The following is a 19,677-nucleotide window of genomic DNA, read 5'->3' as shown; positions in this document are numbered from 1 at the left end:
ACATACTTACAAATAGAAAAGACCATAGCAAAGTTGATATGGCAACAGCTGGACTGTGAGTATGGGACTGGAGTGGACCATGTCCTCACTAATAAATGTCAGCTTGATTTGAATTACTCGCTAAAGTACAGCTTAGACAAAGCCAAAAAGGAAAACCAAAGCTTTCTCAATAAAATGGAATCCCAAAGCATAAATAAAAGATTCCACCTGAGAAGAATGATTTATTATCTCTCACTCAAAAAAAGCATGCACAGTCCATTCTGTGGGACCACATCTCTTAAGCTGTTTGCTACTGGTTTATAAAAAGTTCACGCATGTGTGTACATAAACACACACACACACACACACACCAAATTTATAAGTTCACTAAAAGGAAAACTAGAAATTATACATTGGTTACTTGAATGAAAGTAGGAAAGTTTATCTTTTTCAAGAATTGATACTTCTCTGCCTCTGAAAAAGCAAATTACCTCACATCCAGGTCAGAAACACTGATGAAAGTTTACAGTGGTTAAAGAGAACTTGGGACCATTGGGAACCAAGGTTGCCAGTCCTTGGGTATCAAAGTGAGGCTGCATAAAAGAGAATGAATGCCTAAAACTTAAAAACCCATCATACCCAGCATGAATACATGGACAAAATTTATTATTATTATTTTTTTTTATCAAACCAGTTTGAATTATATATAGGTCACCTCCTTATAAGCAATTTGATCATAAATATTGAAAATAATAATTTTACAGCATAAAGCCCTTCATTCTCCAAGTTCTTCAAGCCTTCAGAGATATGATGCTATAAAAATATTTACATTTTTGTGAGGATGACACCAAGTACATTCACGAAGAGCAGCCATCTAGAAATGAAAGGCCATAATATATTTTTCCTTTTTTTCAGTCATACATGATCTAAATACCTTTTTTTCAACATAATTTAGATAGCTTTTTAAAATCAATATCAGATTTTTAAGGGTTTTTAAAGGTCTTTATAGTTAAGTGTCATTTATAAGATGTGTCCAGTTCACCATGTGATGACCCCTACTCTATATAAGATGGGTGGAATAACTGGAATAAAATATTGGATCAGTGGAGAAGTCATTTGAGGGCTCAGTGAGCATCTCTGACTTGCATTTTAAAAAGTTAATCAATAGGAAACAAACACTTCAGTTACATTAAACAAACACAGACAACAGTTCACCATTTAACATCTGGGTTTTCTCTCATACAAACCCACCTCAGGAGCTGTACCATACCTGGCAAGAACACAAGATTCCTATTTTCTTAAGGCTCTCTATCAATTAAAACATTTGACTCTTAACAGCGAAGAAATGTATTACCTCACTTATCAGGAAGGCTAGGCACATTATGACCCAGGCTCTGTTGCTCAGAAATTCTCTCAGTTTGGCCCTTCCACACTTGCTGACATTTAAAGTGGATGCTTTCTGAGTGGCATGATAAAATCCTCAAGTCCTGCTCTATCCGTCCCTGGACGTGAATTATTCCTTTGTCTTGTTAATCACTAGTTGTTTCTTCAGTTATCAGATTCACTGTCACAGTATCTCAGTGCTTGTGTTCAAGTAACCTTTATTTTACTTAATAGTGGCATCGAAGCTCAAGAATAGTGATGCTGGCAATTTGGAAACGCGCAAGAAAAGCTGTAAAGAGGCTCCTTTAAGGGAAAAGGTATATATGTGTAGGAAAAACCATAGTATATGTAGGATTAGATACTACCTGCAGTTTCAGGCATTCACTGGTGGTCTTGGAACAAAGGGGTAACTACTGTATTTTCTCTTTTTGTAAGGACACCAGTCATATTAGATTAGGGCTCACACTAATAACCTCACTTTAACTTGATTATCTCTGTAAAGACTCTAACTCTAAATAAGGTACTGAGGGATTAGGATGCCAACATACGAATTTGAAGGAACACAGTTCGAGCCATACCACCATGTCGCTGGGGATCTTTAAAAAGAGGTGAGATGGCCTAATGTCACTAGTTGAGGACATGCTTTTATAAAACAATTGGAGGTCAAATCAGGACTCTCAGCATACAGCGTAAGGTGCAATAAAAAGCTTAATTTCCTAAACCAGAGACCTAACTTGGCCTTACAAATTACAGTGGTGAAAGGACAGAGCAATATTGCTGTTACTTCTTTGGTCCATCTTCCTGTAGAGACCACAGGGGAAAATATCTCATTATGACCACTTCAAGGCTGCATTCTTGCTTCAGCATTTCTTTCGCTCCACAAGCACCAAGCACCAAGGCAGCCGTATCTATAGAGAAATAATATTCTATCAGTTCTAGTACATTGCAGACTTTTTCCATCTTCATCTCATTTTATCTTCCCAACAAATATGAAGACTACAGATATGAAATAGTTCCATGCTCCTTTCTCCATGAGGAAACTTAGAGGTTAACCTTTTAGTCTAGAGTCATGTAATTAATTAATGGCAGTGCTGTGATTAGGTTTAAGTTTTCTGATAATCTATCAATTACAAGTCAATTTATTGAGCATCTCCTATTTGTTTAGCACTATGCTAAGTACTGAATATTGAGGCCTAGCATTAGTAAAATCAAATCATTCAAAGTTCCTGTTTTGAATAAAAACTACATTGGTCAAGGCAAAGTGAATTTCCGCTCACTCTTGATGAAGCCATGACCATAAAAACTCTCACAACATTTTTTCCCTTTATTTTGGCACAGTTCAGTGTAGATCACCCAAAGGCCTTCACTTTGATCTCTCACAGTAAACAACACTTTGAAATGCCCTTTCCTTACTCTTTGCTGGAACTGATCCCTCAATTTTCCTTGCCGTATCTCTGCAAGTGCTGAAGACTATGTCTCTGCTCTCCCCTCTATACCTTGGAGAAGATGGCACTGCCATTGAATTGGTCACCTTGCCACAGAAAGCAATGGTTTAGAGTTTTCCTGGGCTCTGAAACCACCTCCACTTACTAAACTCAAGTATCAACTCAGAAAAGAGTAGAGTGTGCTTCCCTCATTTGTCCAAGGGCAGCCCTATTAAGTGGACGCATCAGTCAGGTTAGCTGCATAACAAACCACAAAATATCTCAGGAGAAATCAACAACGAGAAAATTTTTTTACCTCACACATCTGTGAGTTGACGGGGGTTTGGCTACTGATGTAGGCAGAGCTTGGCTGGCCGTGCATTGGATTTAGAGCTCTTCCACACATCTCTCATGTTGTCTAGCACTTACCTGAGGCATGCTCTTTCCTTGGCAAAAAGCAGGAGCCCAAAAGGGCAAGCCCAATCTCACAAGTGCATTTCAAGCCTACACTCGCATCACATCCATGAACCTCTTGTCAGCCCAAGGAAATCACTTAGCCGAGCCTAAAGTCAAAGGGTGGAGAAGTACCCCCCCCCACACACACACACCCACCAAGAGACCATGGCAAAGGTGTGCAGGTATGACACTACTACAAGGAAGTGACAAATCAGACCCGTGACTTGATCTACACTGGTAAAGTAAAGGCCCAATTTTTCAGGTTGCCCAAGATGGCTCACCTGCCCTTTTAGCAGTGCACTTTTATCTTTGACCATTGAGCATCTGCCTTCTCCTTTCCTCCCCAAATTCCGTGACACCGCCTTTTTAAAAAGCAGCTCCTTCCTCCTCATGCTGCTTTATTAAAAGCTCTCTGCCAGGCTGGGAAGTTGAAGAATCCCACCTGCATCCAATCTATGATAATTTACTAGTAACCCAGCACAGTAACCCAGATTTTTTTCTCAGTCCGTTGTTTGCCTGTTGCATTGTTGTTGGCCAAGTTCCAAAAACCATAATAGGAAAGGGGAAAAAAGAAACTATTTAGAGGATGATTATCCAAATATCCGAGCCATTCTCCAAGTAATGAATCCATACTGAGTGAGACTAGTATTTAGAACAATAACATAAGAAGAAAAGAAAACAAAAAATTCCCATCAAAGTAAATAGGTTCTACAAGTCTGTCTTTGCAAGCTCACAATATGGAGCCTCATAGATTTAATCATTTACACCTCTCCCGTATTTTCAGAGCCATTAACCAGAGTGGACTTGTCAGGGTTTCAACAATGTAATTGCTTAGCTATAAATTTCCCTGCTGGCCAGGGCCTGAGGTTTCCAATAATCACAGGCAAAGGCCAAAGTCAAAAAAGATAGAGCATGGGGAAGAGAGAGAGTGCAGCATAAGAATTTACTGAGTGGGAGGGCCCAGGCAGCAGGGAGACAGGGTGAAGGCTGCGGGAGGCACAGGACGCTGAGGAGCAGGGCACAGGACCACGGTGGTCCTAGGCTGGATTGCAGGTATGGTTTCTGTTAGCCTGAGCTGCTAGATCCCTCCCATAAAACCAACCTGGAGGAACTACAGAAATAAGAAGCAAGACTTGATTTGGAGAACTAACATAAAAACTGTGCTGAACCTCTAGGTAGACTACATATGTGGAGAGGGCCAACCTGGGCATGGATATCAGTAAATTAATGAAGAACAATTGAGGGAAAGCTCTCAAGTTCTGCCCTTGCACACATTACCTCTGGAGGATAATTGCCTGTCCCCCTACTGAAAAGAAGCCAGCAGTATGAGCCAGGTGGGAGGTGGGTAAAACCAAGGCAGTGCCAACACCCTGTGGGGTGAGGAACTGATAAAACAATGTAGACTGGCTAGCTGACCTGAAGCATTGACTCCTATCTCCTCCATGGCCCTTTGTCTCAGGATTGGTAGATCATAGTTAAAAGCTGTGTTCTTCAGATTTATTTTGACTTTCACAGTGAAAAATATATATATATATATATATATATATATATATATATATATATATATATATTACATAGTAACTCAGTATCTATATAACCTTGTACAAATGAAAGAGTTTCAGAAAGCATCATGCTTACTTTTGGAACAACCATTATATTTTTCATCCTATTCTATTCTATCCTATCCAATTTCATTCCATTCCATTCTATTTCTTCTCCTTCTTCTCTCCTCCCCAATTTCCACCCCCTCCCTCCTTTCTCCTTCTCTCTCCCTCCCCACCCCTATACTGGCTGACTCACTAAACTGATTTCATGACCCATTAATGGGTTGCTTCCCAGAGTTTGAAAAACTTATCTGTATACATTATTCTCTTTCCAGGTTGCCTTTCCAGGGCATTTAAGGGAGGATACTAAGCAAAGTTATGGCCTGATGGAGGGGTAAAATATTGAGGAGGTGGGCTATGTCCTGTGGGACATGGAGCACTCTGCCTTGCCACTGATCCCTGCTCCTCTTCTAGTTACTGAATCTGAGCCTCTCATTAACACAGATAACCAGACATGGTAACTGTTGACCCTAAAGGAAAAAACAATTTTAATATAGAATTCTATATTCACCTAAATTACGATTTAAATCTAGGGGTTCAATAGACATGTTCTCATGCATATAAGGCTTTAGCAGGTTTGCCGCACAAAGAACCATTTAGAAAACTCAGGCAAGAAGTAAATCGAGGAGATTGCTAAAAGACATATGGGAAATAAAGGGATTCAAATAATTTAGTAGAATTTATTTTTGTCTAAAATATTAAGAAACAGATAGAAATAGTATACCCATAATAACACAAAACAAAAGTTTTAATATCAAGAAGAAAATTTAAGAAAGGAATGAAAAGCAAAGAGACATGAGATTATGCTAACATGTTCAACTTGTTCAGGGTAAGATTATAGATAGATGATAGATGATAAATAATAGATAGATGTTAGGTGGCTAGAATACTGATAGATCTGAGATAGCTTTAGGGATAAATAAAGTATAGGATCGATTTCAATATTTGACAATAAACTTCAAGACCAAAAAAAAAGAATATCAAGAACAATAACACAAGTACCATATAACCATCATTGGAATACAGAAACCTCACAATATACATTTAATGTATATAAAGTAACAGTGATAAAACTGGAAGAAATAGAAAGCAAGGTAAACCACCCCTCCTACCCAAACAAGAGCACAAACGGTGCAGTCACATTTGTACTTAGAGCGTTTGGTGCCTTCCTACTGTCCTCAAAGTAAATCTAGTGTCAGGGCTTGTGAGGCTCTATGTGATCTGGTCTCTCTTACCTCCAGCCCCATTCTTCATACCTCACTCTCTTTAATAATTTCTGTAACTCTTTGAATTTATTTTTATTTTTATATATGCCTTTCTCTCTTACATTCAAACTTTAACATTTTTGTTCTTCTACCTGGCTAACCTCTTTACCTGGCTAATGCCTACTTATGTACATCATCTCAGCTTTGATGTTGCTCCTTCCACGAAGCCTTAAATGTATTTATCTTTTAGTAGCACCCCTCTCACTTGTAAGTGTCCTATTTGACTGTCTATCTCCCCAACTAGACGGTAAACATTGTGAGGAAAAGACAGTGTCTGTGGTGCTCACCAATGTCCTTCTAGTACTCAGGACTCTGATGGGCATAGGAAAAAAACTAGAAAAAAAAGTATTTGTATTGTAAAAACATAATTTTTGTTTTAAAAGGGAAATCTGCCAAACTTCCAGTTCAGCCCAACATGGCTGAACAAGGAGAAAGGTATTAAAGATAGCTTATCGAAGTCAATAAAGATGAAACCTCACTGGGTGGAAGGGTGGGCCTGGGAACCAACAAGAAGCACAGTCAGTCACAGAGAACTGGAACGGCTCAGTAATTGAAGGCACTGGGTGTTACAGAACATTGGGAGTTATGTGTGTGGGGAGGGGGGAGGGCGTGAGGGGCATAGAATACATGGCTGAAAATCAAGAGATTGATTGAAAGTCTTTATGGAAAATCTAGCCACTCCCCACCACCTTCTCTAACCCATTAAAAGAAAAGAAAAGAAAAGAAGAGAAGAGAAAAGAAAAGAAGAGAAAAGAAAAGAAAAGAAAAGAAAAGAAAAGAAAAGAAAAGAAAAGAAAAGAAAAGAAAAGAAAAGAAAAGAAAAGAAAAGAAAAGAAAAGAGAAAAGAGAAAAAGAAGAAAGAAAGGTTTGCATTGTGGCTAAATTATTCCAGAAAGGCTCTGGACTCAGAGGCAGGTAAAGCAGAGAGCAGCAGTGGGATGCCATGCTGAAAATGAGAAGATTAAGTAAAATTTTGAAACTCCTCTTTTCAGTCACTTTCCCACTTTGTTTGCCCCCACTGAGACTGGTGACTAGAAGAGATGGGAGATCACAGAAACTGATGACTCCAGTAGAAAGAACTACCTTTGTTAGTGTCGAATCAATTGCCAGATCACAATTTGGTGAGGTCTTCCACTCAGCAGTCCTACCTACACGCATGGGTTTTTCCTTTAGCTTCTGGACCTTCATTCTTAAATATATATAAATATAAAGGATTTCCGCTCTTAGACTCTTGAGGAAAACCTCTAACCTAAAAGAAAGAGACCAAAAAAGAATTTACAGGAAATAGAGACAAGGCAAAGAACAGAACAAATATTTCTTAATTAACATAATTAATATTCTGAGAAATAAGAGATTTTACATCCGTGAAATAAGAATAGAGTGCCTATAAAAGGGATTTTCAGAAAAAAAATAAGAGCTCTTAGAATTTAAAAAATGTAGTTGACAGCTTCCCTGTGGGCTGGGACAGAATTATTTGTATAAAAATATGCCGTCTCACCCCAAATTGTCACTCTACTGACCTCTACCCAGAGCTCCTAAACCAAACCTGAGTTTGGTTTTATGTGTAAAATATGCCACCTTGAAGAGGAAGAGGCAGCCTTGATCCTGTTCACCCACCAATCCCTGGTTCCTCATCTGTGGTCTTAATCCCGTCTAGTCTAGCTTCAGTCTGTTGATATATGGTGTCAGATGGGCACTAGTCTTATTGGGGTAATAACTTCATAAGTTATATAAGTGTCTATATAAGTAACTATGTTGTACACCTGGAATCATTGATATTCCCAGGAACCCTCAGGCAAATAAAGATCAACATGGATGGACCTAGAGAGTACTATGCTAAATGAAGTAAGTCAGACAGAGAAAAATAAATACCATGTGTTTTCATTTATATGTGGAATCTAAAAAATAAAAAAAAAATTACCAAACAAAAGAAACAAACTCACAGATACAGAGAACAAATCGATGGTCATCAGATGGGAGGAGTGGGGGATGGGTGGAAAAGGGGAAAGATATTAAGAAGTACAAATTGGCAGTTATAAGAATAGTCACAGGGATGTAAAGTACAGCATAGGGAATATTGTAATAATTATGTGTGGTGTCAGATGGGCACTAGACTTATTAGGGTGACCACTTCATAAGTTATATAAATGCCTCATAACTATGTCATACACCTGAAACTAATACAATATTGTATGTCAACTGTAATTTAAAAATTTTAAGAAAGAACACAACTGATTGGAAAATAATCCACAGGCTTAGAAAGGTAAAGTGACTTGCCCAAGATCACATAGATGAAAGACAAAGACACTAAATCTTGTTTCTTGATACCTTCTATTATTCGTGAATTAATCCACTTAAGAAATATCATACCGGGGGCAACAAAGATGATTAGTTCCTGCAGTTAACAAGTTCACAATCTAGTGAGCACAGAAAAAGGTAAGCAAGACTATTTTGGTGGACACTAAGATGGAGCTCTGCTCACGGGGCTGTGATAGCTCAGGAGGGATGGCCAAGAAGGGTATTTTGCCTGAGCTAACCAATAATGGATAAAGACAAGAGAAGGAGAAGAGGGTGGTGAGACCCAAGATAAAAGTGAGACTGACCACTGTGCTTTTGGGGCATTGCAGTCTTGCTTAAAGTCTGGACATCAAAGATTGAAAGGTCATGAAGAGAGTTGAGGCTGAAGCATCAGGCCAGGACCAGATCAGCCCAGAGCCAGAGTGCCATGCTGAGGAGCTTGGACTTCATTCCACAGCCAGAGAAGACAGAGACTTTTAAGGGTTTTGAACTGGTGAGTGACTCTTGTCTAGTATATAATCCATTTAGTGGTCTGGTTTCCAAAGGCTACACAGGTAAGAGAAGGAAGAGACCATTCTGAACTGGTGTTTATGCCTGAAAGAGGCAGGTGATTTAGGCTGATAAAGTAGAAGGAGAGATCATTTGGAAAAGGAAGCGGTGACATGAAACGAGGTTGGGCATGGAAGTGTAGAGTTCAAAGAACAGCCAGAAGGATCCTCCACCTCCCAGAAATAATGAGACAAGGAGGAGAATAGGAAAGAGAGGGCCATTGGAGCTGGACACCAAATCGAGGAGGTTAGGCGTGACTCTACATGTTGGTGCCTCTCCAAACTTTCTTCCCAATGGCAGGGACAAAAAAGAACCCCAGAACTCTTGGGCGGTGACTTCTCCAATCTCGGAATGTCTTTTAAATTTATGTTTCATCTTTAAAATTCATCTGAATTTGGCGTTCTACTTTACGTAAGATCAATCTGTTTTAATACAAAATGTTTTTAATTATTTGTTCAGTAAAACACTTACCTGCCCCCAAGAAATCTTGAAGTCAGATTAGCATTCCAGAAAGATGCTCCTGTGGCTTCTCATGGTCATGAATACCAATATCTGAGGGGCATGGTGATGAGCAACAGTAAGAAATCTGTTTTCCTCAGATAAGCTGAAAGGTGAAAGAGGTTATCTGGGGAATGAACAGACGGGTGCTGGACAGGTTGGACAGTTTGAAATGGGTGTTAGAAAACCAGGTAAGAGGCTTTTGAAATAAACGTGATAGATCTTAGACCAGAGGATAGTGGTGGATGGAAAAAAGATGACATATACCAGAGAAATTTTTGAAGATTTGATGGATGATTCAATGTGTGGCAGGAAGGAGAAGAAAAAGAAATCAAAGATAATTTCGACTTTGAACTAGGGGCACCAGATGCCATGGCAGAAAAGGAGGAAGTGAAGAAGGAAGGACCCCTCTCCTTCCCAAGGATTGTGAGTAACATACTGACTTCAGCCAGCTGTGCGTGTCCGTGTGCATGATGCACATGTGGAAATGTGTTATAGATGACTGGACATGGGGAACAAGATCTAAGTTGGAACCACAAATGTGGGAGAGAGGGTCATCCTCACAGAGGTTGACACCGCAGAGTGGATGGGAAGCCTGAGTGAGTAAGAAAGCGGAGAAAGCTGAGTATTTAGCTTTGTGAGATACACATAGATGAGTAGTAGAAAGAGAGAGAGGGACCTCCATTCAGGAAGAACAAAAATGCCGTATCGATCTAATGTACAGACATACACTTTCAATTACAACTAGCGGAAAAAAATTCAAACTATATTTTAAAAAGGGGGTTGAGAAATTTCTTAGTTAGTTTCACTGAAGAGTTTGGGAATGGTCCCTGACCTCGGGTATAATTAATCCCAGTGCTCAGATGATGCCAGCAGAAATCCATCTCTCCCTACCTCTTTACTCTTCTTCCCTTTCCGGTAGCTTCACTTTCAGACAGATTTTCTCATCATAGTGCCCCCAGGAAGCTCCAGGCTTTTATCCTCTCATTAACTCAGATGAATGAGAAGTTCTCTGTCCCAAAAGTTCCAACAAAAGTTTTTAACAGAAGTTCCAGCTTTGGCTTTGATCAGACCATCTTAGCTCACAGGTCCATCTTTAAACGCAATGGCCTGACCAGGGTTACACGCTCCAAGTCTCTGTAGCCAAACGTGCACGAACTAAGCATTGGGGCAGGGGGCTTCCCTATATGAAAGATGCTTATGCAACTTCCATAAAAAGAGAGAATGAGTGCACTCAGAGAAGCAGAAGATCCATTGAAACAAAGGAAGGATTTAGAAGCTGGAGGGTGGAGTAGAGGTAGCCAAAAGTGTGAAATGTCATACAAAGGCCAAAACAAGGACAATAGAAGCCTCACTACATTTGGGTGGACAGGAAACGGGGCAGCTCCTGTCTCCTCTACATTTCCCTCCTGCCTCAGAAGAGTGAGTCTGAGGACAGTGATCCCCCGTCTCCAGCTTTCCTCCCTCCTCATTCCCAGCCTGGCTTCCAGAGTCCTGGGGCACAGCCCCCCATCACCACAGCCTGCCACAGCCATGCCACAGGCACCTTGGCTGGGGACTGCAGGCTTCTCAGGCAATAAAAATTCTCTCTGGCTTCAGAAGGCAGTCTTGTAATGTGAGAGCCAGGTCCTTCCTGGCTGGACTTCCCCGCCACACACATCATACGATGCCTTCTTTCCCAGCAGGTAATTTTTCCAGTGAAAGAATCACCCCTCCCCTGGCCTTTGCCTCTGACCCACCAATTGTTTGCCGAGGCAGGACCAGTAACGCTCCTTGGCTGGACTTCAGAGTTCCAGTTCAGCTGGGGGAGCTAGGCTGGGATTTAATCAAGGACCCTGAGGGGCTCATGTTATATGAATCATCTCCCCAGCGCGCCCAGACATCAAACCACACTTCACCCCTCGCTCTTTCTTTCCCGGCTGCTTCAGCTCATTGGCGTTTAAAGCAACATCGCTGGCAGCAGCTCATCTGGAACATCCTGGCCCTCTCCCCTTTTCATGAGAGCGAGCACCCTTTCCCTCAGAGAGCAAGGAAGACAGAGGCAGACAGACGGACAGACAGATGAACAGGGAGAGGGGAGTCCAGCAGACAGATGAATATGGATTTCGAGCTTCTGCAGTGGGAGAGGGAGCCGTGGCAATCACATCCAATATTACACTCCAACTCAGGATGGACCGACAACAGCTCCCCTTAGGAATCCGAGTGGGTTCTTTCTTGTGTGCTGTTTTGAAGCATGTCAGCATTCCTGGGCACTGACTGTCAGCCTCCTCCAAATGACCTGAGTGGGGGTGTGAATAGCAAACTCTCACCGCCTTGGGCTGTGCGGAGGGAAAGGCTGGAAATACTGTTCCAGAGGTTTCCTCTCACTGTGAAAATCAAGGCAGAAATGCCTCATCCTTAGCTCCCCAAATACCCTTAAAGATCAAGGGGCAGATAAGCTAATCTATTATAAATTCTAATGCAGTCCAGTTCCCTGACCAGAGCCTCTTCTCCTTCGGTGCCCCGAGCGTTAGCCAATATTTCATCAAAACCAGTTCCCTTCCGCAGGCTCACATCTGCTCCTCCCGCTCACCCCAAGAGGCCTGCATGCTGGCGCCTTCTCCGTGCCTGTGCTCCCCACATGTACACACATGGGCATGGACATGCATACACACATGTACCCTCATGTGTATGTGCACACACTTTCACATGTGCACACACATATACACACATACACACATACACATACGCAAAGCCAGACCTTGGCCCTCCTTCCTGATTTATGACCCTACCTTGCCCGGTCTGGCTTAAAATGATCATTTTTCAGTCTCGGAATGTTTGCATCCCACAAAAGGATGCTTAAGAACACCAAAATGGCAATACATGTACACACACATGCACACACACAAGCACACATCAGGAAGACTCTCAGACCTTTTCCGTGAGACATTTGATCCCAATAACTCGTCTTCTGACTTCAGCCTTACTCCTTGCTCCACGGAGGCCAGACTCTTTCCAGTGTAAATTAGACCAATCCCAAGCTCGGGAGCAGCCTGGCTACTTCTCTGGCTGTTCATTCACTGTTTATTTCTCGGCAGCCAGAATGTCCTCCTCATCTGCTTGGCGACCTCATGCTGTCACTTCAATACTATTTAATCTTAATTCTCCCTTCTGTAAAATGGGTCTAAAAAACCTTAACAGGAGTCAGGCTGTAGGAATTCGTGCATTAATACTGCCAAATCCTTTTGAAGATGAACACATGATTAGCGTCCTGCAGCCCTGGTATGCTGAGCCAGGAGGAGGGCAGGGCTTGACCTGACCTTGAGACCCTGTCTGGGTGAGCAGTTTAAGAGAGCATTATAGTCTAGCAGCTGTGTGTGAGCAAAGACGAAACAGCTTCATAAAAACTGCACTTCCAGCAGAATATATCACATGAGCCCAGGTTTCTATTGTGCGTTAATTCTAAAGGAAAACCCCTTACAGTGTTTACTGCATGCTAGGCACTGTGTTTTACTTGGATTAGCTCATTTACTTCTCTTAACCACCCTCTGAGGAAGGTACTATGTGAAGCCCTAGCTTATAGATGAGGAAACAGTAGTAGAAAAGTTAAATAACTTGCCCAAGTGGTGGAGCCAGATTGCACTTTTAACCACTACCATATGCTGCAGTGAGTGAGGACCTGGACAAGCGCGCATGTGCGTGTGCACAGAAAAGAGCCTCGAAGAAAACGGCATAGCCGCTTACGCTTCCAGGCGGTAGGGTGCCGGCTGATTTTTCTCCTCCTCACTATAGTACCTGTATTTTATCTGGATTTTTTCATTTCTACAGAGGACATGTATTGCTTATATAAGAATCATTTTTAAATGTTCTTTTGAGAAAGCATCTCCATTTCTGTTTCTCAGACCATCGTGCTCTCTCACCCGGGGCAGCAGAGACAAGTAAGGACAGTGCTCATATATCTGGGCAGGCTCAAGCCACTCTTTAGACACAGCCAGCAAGACATGGCAGGAAGGCCTGGAAGAGTTTGGGCTGCTATTCAGAACTGTCATCATCAAGGAAATGGAAAGTAGCCTCATGCACCCCAAATCTACCCAAGCTCCCAGTGTCTGTGGACATCATTGGGGAGACATTGGGAAGGACAGAAAGAGATCTAGGTGGGGGCCAGGAGACCAGATTTCTATACCCACCTCTTTCTCCTTCTCATCTTGTGGTGGTAGATAATTTCATCACTCCCTGAACCAGCTTTCTCGCTGGTTCTGAGGGCCTCCTAGATTCTAAAACAACCATAAGAGATGCTGTCCACATGCCTGTCATTCTGCATGCTCTTTACATGCGTTGTCCCACTCAACCACCACAAAAGGCCCATGAAGTATATGTTATTATTCCCATTTCACAGATGGAAACACCGAAGCTCCAAGACTAAAGAACTTGATCAAGTTCGCAAAGCAGATAAGCTACCACGTTGAAGTGCAAACTCAGGTATATCCCACCCCAGATATTGGAGTTCTCTTTGAATTAATGATGTCACCAGATTTCCAATGCCAGCATTTCACAGACAACTACCTGGCCTAGTTCTCCAATTCAAGCTATGTGTCAGAGTGGTGTCGACACTGTCAGTACTGCTTTGGGGGTTTTCAAGTAAAGTGCTTTGTAACTCTTACTCTGTTTCAGGCCACCCCATCACTTTCTTATCATTCTGGCTCCACAAAGTCCTCCAAGGCCTCTCAAGCTTTTCAAGGTGAAGGCAAACCAGTTCATCAGGAAGAGAGCTCAGTTCTCTGGCACCTACAGAGAGACGATTGCACATTAGCCCCTAGGTGCTGGGCCATAAGCTTTTCCCAGAAGGGATCAGAGTGGGAGGGAGGGAGGGAGTTTGCACTACACCCAATCAGTTAGCATTTCAGGCAGGCAGCAATAATGGAGAACGTGATAAGCTGTCACTAGAAGCCAGCTCAGTTCTCTGAGACTTAATGGTAGAATAACACAATAGGGTCAGACTAAAAAGGTTCCCTTATGAAAATTTTATCAGCAACTTTGGTAAATGGCTATGGGAAAGGTGCTTTGCTCCCAGGCAGACCTGGGACCCGATTTTACAAGGTACAGGCAGCCTGCATTGCATCACCCCCACAAGATATTAAGGGCACTCAAATTGAATTAACACCAAATCAAGCCGGTGCACTTAACAATACAAATGCACTTAAGGGATGCCTCAGGATGATTTGTGACTAAAGAAAGCAAAGAAGAAAACGCCTGCAAGCCACAAGGGTGGTGTTGTGTGTCATATACAGGAAAGGCCATAAGTAGAACTTAGAATACCGGAAAACCATGAACTTCAGGGGCTCTCAAATACCTTAGACCCAGCCGTAAAGTAGAAGGCCGCTTCTGTGGTATGCAGAAACAATTGATAAATAAATTACAGCCAATTTTCTTAGTGGCATGGTCTCCATTACCTCTGACAGTGGCGTAACTACTCTGCTAAGATGATAAGAGGCGAGTAATGGTGTATCAGGTAGCGCCCCAGGAAATTCTTTGCCAGTTGCCAGGTCTCTTCATGACAGTGATGACACAAAGATCCTCAGTAAGAGCCAAGTGATGAGAAGTGACAGCTCACCAGGCAAACTGTGACAGGTCCTAAAAAGAATCAGCTGAAAATGTCGCTGGCAGATGGGACCCCAGAGTCAGGGCTGGCCCTTTGGTCTCTTTCCTTTTCCCGTCAGCATTTGTCGGTACACATTTTCTCTTCATTTGTCTTAATCTTTTGCTCTCAGTCTCCCTCATCCTCTTCCCACTTCCCTATTCTCACGCCCTCACCTTCTCTTCTGAACATACCCTGTCTACTGAGCTGGAAGACAAGTACGCCATCTTCATAGATGAATGGCTCTTCTGAGATTATCTTGGAAACTTAGATATATTCTGGGACTTGGGAGAATTCAGGGGGAAAAAATGGCCTCACTGGGGATTCCTTTCCATCAAGTGAAATACACACAAAAGCATGCTTTTGTTATCCTTTCAGGAAAGAGCTGTCTCCACACAGGGTCTTACTCTGAAAACGAGCTCCATTTAGTTCGAGGTGGCCTAATTTTGTCAGAGTTAAAGCAATTGCTCGTCGAGTCATAAGGTGGCTGGGAAACTGGGGCAGGTGGGTTCAGTTCTTCACGACAGAGAAAGAAGTTCTCAGATAGTAAAAAGGACCATTTTTACCCGCTGTTCTGTCTCAGCCAAAACTTGCTCACTCCAGGAGGCAGGTATCATCGTAAGGGAAATTAGGAGAATAGGAAGATTTCTGTGTCTAAAATGAACGATCTTGGGCCCTTGCTCTGCTAGAATTCATTGCTGTGACCTCATGGATTATTTTGAGGACGCAGTGAAACTAATTATCGGAAAGATTTTGGGAAACTAGGAACTGTCTGCAAATATAAGGCATTTTTATGAGGAAAATAATCTACAAAATACACATGCAGACCCACTTCTTACAAAAAGAATTCTAGATCCCAAGAAAGAAGAATATTCAAACTATCCCTGGTTTTCCATAAGAACAGCTCCCTCTCAGATAATCAGAGAAAAAAGAGAGCAAACAAATGTGAATAAAATGCATAGAAATCGCCAAACTTTGCTGTACCGATGACTTTTTAGCTTCGCTCATACTGAACTTTGAAGACAAAACAACAAACGATATAATCCCTGGCATTCCCAAGCTCGCCAAACATGTCTGCAGGCTTGTGACAAGACCTCTTGCTTCTCAGAGTGGGAGCCTGAGATTTGCTCCGTCTTGCAGATCATCCCCAGCAAGATCATCCGCACCCGCACGCCATGACTGCATTCCGGGACATACGCTTGCTTGTCAGAGTACTTTCCTTCCACTCTGGGCATCTAGAGTCCCTGCCCATTTTCTGCCTTCTGCTTACTCTATTTCTCTATATGAGCCCTTAAATATTTAGGGATCACTAACTCTGCTCATTTTCTTAGCAATCACTAGTCCCCTTTCCTCCAACAATCTCCTTTGAAGCTCACAAGTCATTATCCATCAATGATTCATCTGGTCACTTAATATTCATTAAGTGCTTACTCTGTGCCCAGCATGGTGCTAGCTGTCAGGAATGCAGGGGTAAATCAGACAACGTCCCAGTTTTAAGGAGCCTCCTTCCTGCATCATTGTCCCTTTCTTGACCCCATCTTTGGTTTCTCTGTTTCATTCTGAAATGCAGAAAGCTGAGCTGAGCACACCTCTTGAATGAGGGGAGCCCCTCCACAAATTGGAAAGGAAGCAAAATGTGTGTTACCTGGAAGCCTCCATGTATACGTAACTAACTGTGTCCTTCTGCCCACTGGGAAGAATTCATTTCTCCTTCCCCTGGGCTCACACAGACTCATACATCCTGCCCATCTTACTCATGCCTATATTGCAAGCAGATATCATAAAGCTTGGAACTTAGCTGGTACGCAATAAGCCTTTGTGGAATGAATGAATGAATGAATGAACGAACTTGTCATCTCTACTTTCTCTATTCATGATCATCTCCCCTTGGATTCCCTCACCTGTGATTCAAGGAGGTCGTGTAGGTCAGTGGTGATCAACAAACACTCTCTGGAGCATTTGGGGTTTCACTCCAATTAGTTTGCAAAGGCAGATAATTAAATATTCAGAAGTTTTTTAAAAAGGTTTTAAACTGTTGGTAAATTGACCATGGTGGGAGTATTTGCATGTGGAAATCAGTAAATGTTACAGATTTTGGGTTTTGTTTCTAAGAGCCCGTTGGTCGGCACACCACTGTTCTGATTCAGCCAGACCTGGGTGTGTGGCTTAGCTCTACCACTCACTCACTAATTGTGTGACAAGTTGCTTGGTATTTCTAAACTCAGTTTTCTCATCTGTAAAATGGGGATGATAATTATGGCTTCACAGGGCTATTGTGAGAAATAAATGACTTAATGTTCATAAAGTGCTTAGTACAGCTCCTCAAACATAGTAAGTGTCCAATAAAAGTAATATATTAGTATTAGTATTATAACGCATTTTTTCATCCAATTTGTTATACTTTCTTCTTATTCCCCAGAGTGTTTGTGAAAACTTAAAAAAAAACAAAACCATAAAGTAGAAAATAGAAATAAAAAATCAGGATAAAGAAAATTAAAAATCATAATACGAAGCCAATATCACAACACTATCATGATTGGATAAAATCTGTAGACTAAGATTCACTGGAGTGTTAGTTGGAAATGTATTAAGGTGTTGCCAACAGAGTTACAAAGTGTTAGCGCAGAAGAGGCCTCAGAGATCTTCTAGCTCAATCCTCCACTTTGCAGATGGAAAACTGAGGCAGACAGGCAGGAAGGAATAATTTCTTAAGGACTTACAAGCATAATGGCGGATGCTTTTATTTTTATCATCCCACCCATATCATTCCGTTTTACAGATGAAGCTACTAAGGCAAAGGAAAGGACAGACCTCTTCTAAAGCCACCAGGCCAGTATTAGTAAAACCGAAACTGGAACCCAGATTCCCATTTTCCAGTCTTCTCAACTCCCTCTTCGCGGAACCATGATGTCTCTTCACTCCAGGAAGACCCATTTTATAACAGCTTCCCCAAGACCAAAATAATCTCCCAAGATTCAACAGAATTATACTCAAATGGAGAAATTACAGTCCCTGTGACAGAGGGAGCTCCCAGGGAATTTCCTAAGTCTCACTGTGACATATGAAAGAATGAGACCATAAGCCCAATGGTGAGAACAGCTGCTCTTGCATAAAACACACCCTCATTTTGCAGTTGCCTTTTGAAAAGAGGGCTGTGTTCTTAATTCATATTCATTTCTGGTACCCTCTGAGGTTCAAAACTTTTTCTGCGGTTCTTATAACTGGGATTTTTCTTTTTCTAACTTCTACCAATAGCTTCGACTTCACTCTTTACCAAACCTTCTTTTGGAGTGCTAATAGGCACAGAAATCGAATTTCTTTCCCCTCCCTCTTCATCGGAAAGAAGCAGGAAGAAAGGGCTTAAAAAGCAACCAACATGAGGAATAGGAGGGCAAGGAAGAGCCTGCATGATCCATAAAGCAAATGAATCCACCATTTATGGAGAGCTGACAGCAATGTCTCATTTATTAGTCTACCACCCCTGTTTGGTAGTAAGCAGGCTGGACGCCCAGCCTGGGGGGTCTGTTTTATGGGGATAGCGTTATTGCCCTCAGAGCTATAGCTGACCTCACACCATATAAACACGTCAGCCACTTCCCAAGTCACTGTTCCAGGTGTGGTATGAAGGCACTGTGCAAGGACTCTTGAGGCCATCACTCCCCTTTTCCCCACCTCCACTCAGTAACAGCTCCCCAAGTACCAGTGTCCATGCTGACAACCCTCTCTCTCCCTCTCCCCTTTCTCAAATCATCTGTCACATCTGTCCAAAATCTCATCTGGACCTGCATTGCCACCCAAGTGCAGAGAGAGGCACTAACCTTCAGAGAAACATCTGGTTGTTAAAGAAGGCCCAAAAAGGAAGAAAGCCAACCCAAAAGTAAATACCAATTCTATTTTATCTATATCTATATCCACATCTACATCTACATCTTTCTATATAGCTCTATCTCAAAAATTAATTTGGGAACTTGTTTTTTATTATTTCTTTTTCAAGTTAAAAAAAAATAATAATAAGTTTTTTATTGGGTTTTCACACAGCAGAATTAACTGCTCCAGACTTAATTCTAGGTTGGCTTAACCACAAGCGTTAATTCTGAGCCCCATCACTCCACCACCTGGTTGAGTGAGCTTGGGGAACACTGGCGTACTCTTAAATTTTTAAATAGTCTACAGCCACGTCATCCTTAACAAGCCTGATCCCGTCTGATCTCGGAAGCTAAGCAGGGTTGGGCCTAGTTAGTACTTGGATGGGAGACCACCTAAGAAGACCAGTTGCTGTAGGTGTGTTAAAAAAAATAAAAGAAAGACAAAAAAAAAAAAATTTAAAGAAAGCAAGCCTGATTTAAAAAAAAATAAAATAAAAGTTTGCTACCAAAAATCAAACCAACCCCCCACAATCCACTGAAAAGCTCATTCTAAGTGCTCTTCGCATCACCCGGCCTGAGGAAGTCCTCTCCGCACTGTCTTCTTCACACCCTGACATGCTCACCTGGGGATTTCTATAGCTGGGCCATGATTCCCATAGAAGACAAACGTAGATTCCAACTCCAACACTCACCACTTCTGTGACCTTAGGCAAGTCACATCGACCTTAGACCTTTAAGTGT

General features: G+C 41.9%; 1 long non-coding RNA gene and 1 pseudogene across 5 annotated transcripts; one reads left to right on the top strand and one right to left on the bottom strand.

Annotated features, from left to right (window-relative positions):
- Positions 1–396: 396 nt before the first annotated feature.
- Positions 397–12,051, bottom strand: LOC118600395. Of its 5 annotated transcripts, none has more exons than XR_004950031.1 (4): positions 11,003–12,051; positions 9,430–10,468; positions 7,195–7,360; positions 397–2,270 (listed from the first exon to the last, which is right to left on the bottom strand). It is a non-coding gene; the product is annotated as an uncharacterized LOC118600395 (long non-coding RNA). The 5 variants fall into 5 exon arrangements; XR_004950032.1 differs by having other exon boundaries at positions 11,196–12,051; XR_004950030.1 differs by having other exon boundaries at positions 9,430–9,562; positions 10,351–12,027.
- Positions 12,052–19,235: 7,184 nt separating this feature from the next.
- Positions 19,236–19,354, top strand: LOC118600459 (annotated as a pseudogene).
- The last annotated feature ends 323 nt before the right edge of the window (positions 19,355–19,677 follow it).

The sequence above is a fragment of the Rousettus aegyptiacus genome, unplaced genomic scaffold, assembly GCF_014176215.1.
Source record: "Rousettus aegyptiacus isolate mRouAeg1 unplaced genomic scaffold, mRouAeg1.p scaffold_m13_p_3, whole genome shotgun sequence".
NCBI classification, from domain to species: domain Eukaryota; kingdom Metazoa; phylum Chordata; class Mammalia; order Chiroptera; family Pteropodidae; genus Rousettus; species Rousettus aegyptiacus.
The sequence above is the reverse complement of the archived record's forward strand: the minus strand, read 5'-3'. Positions and strand labels throughout refer to the sequence as shown.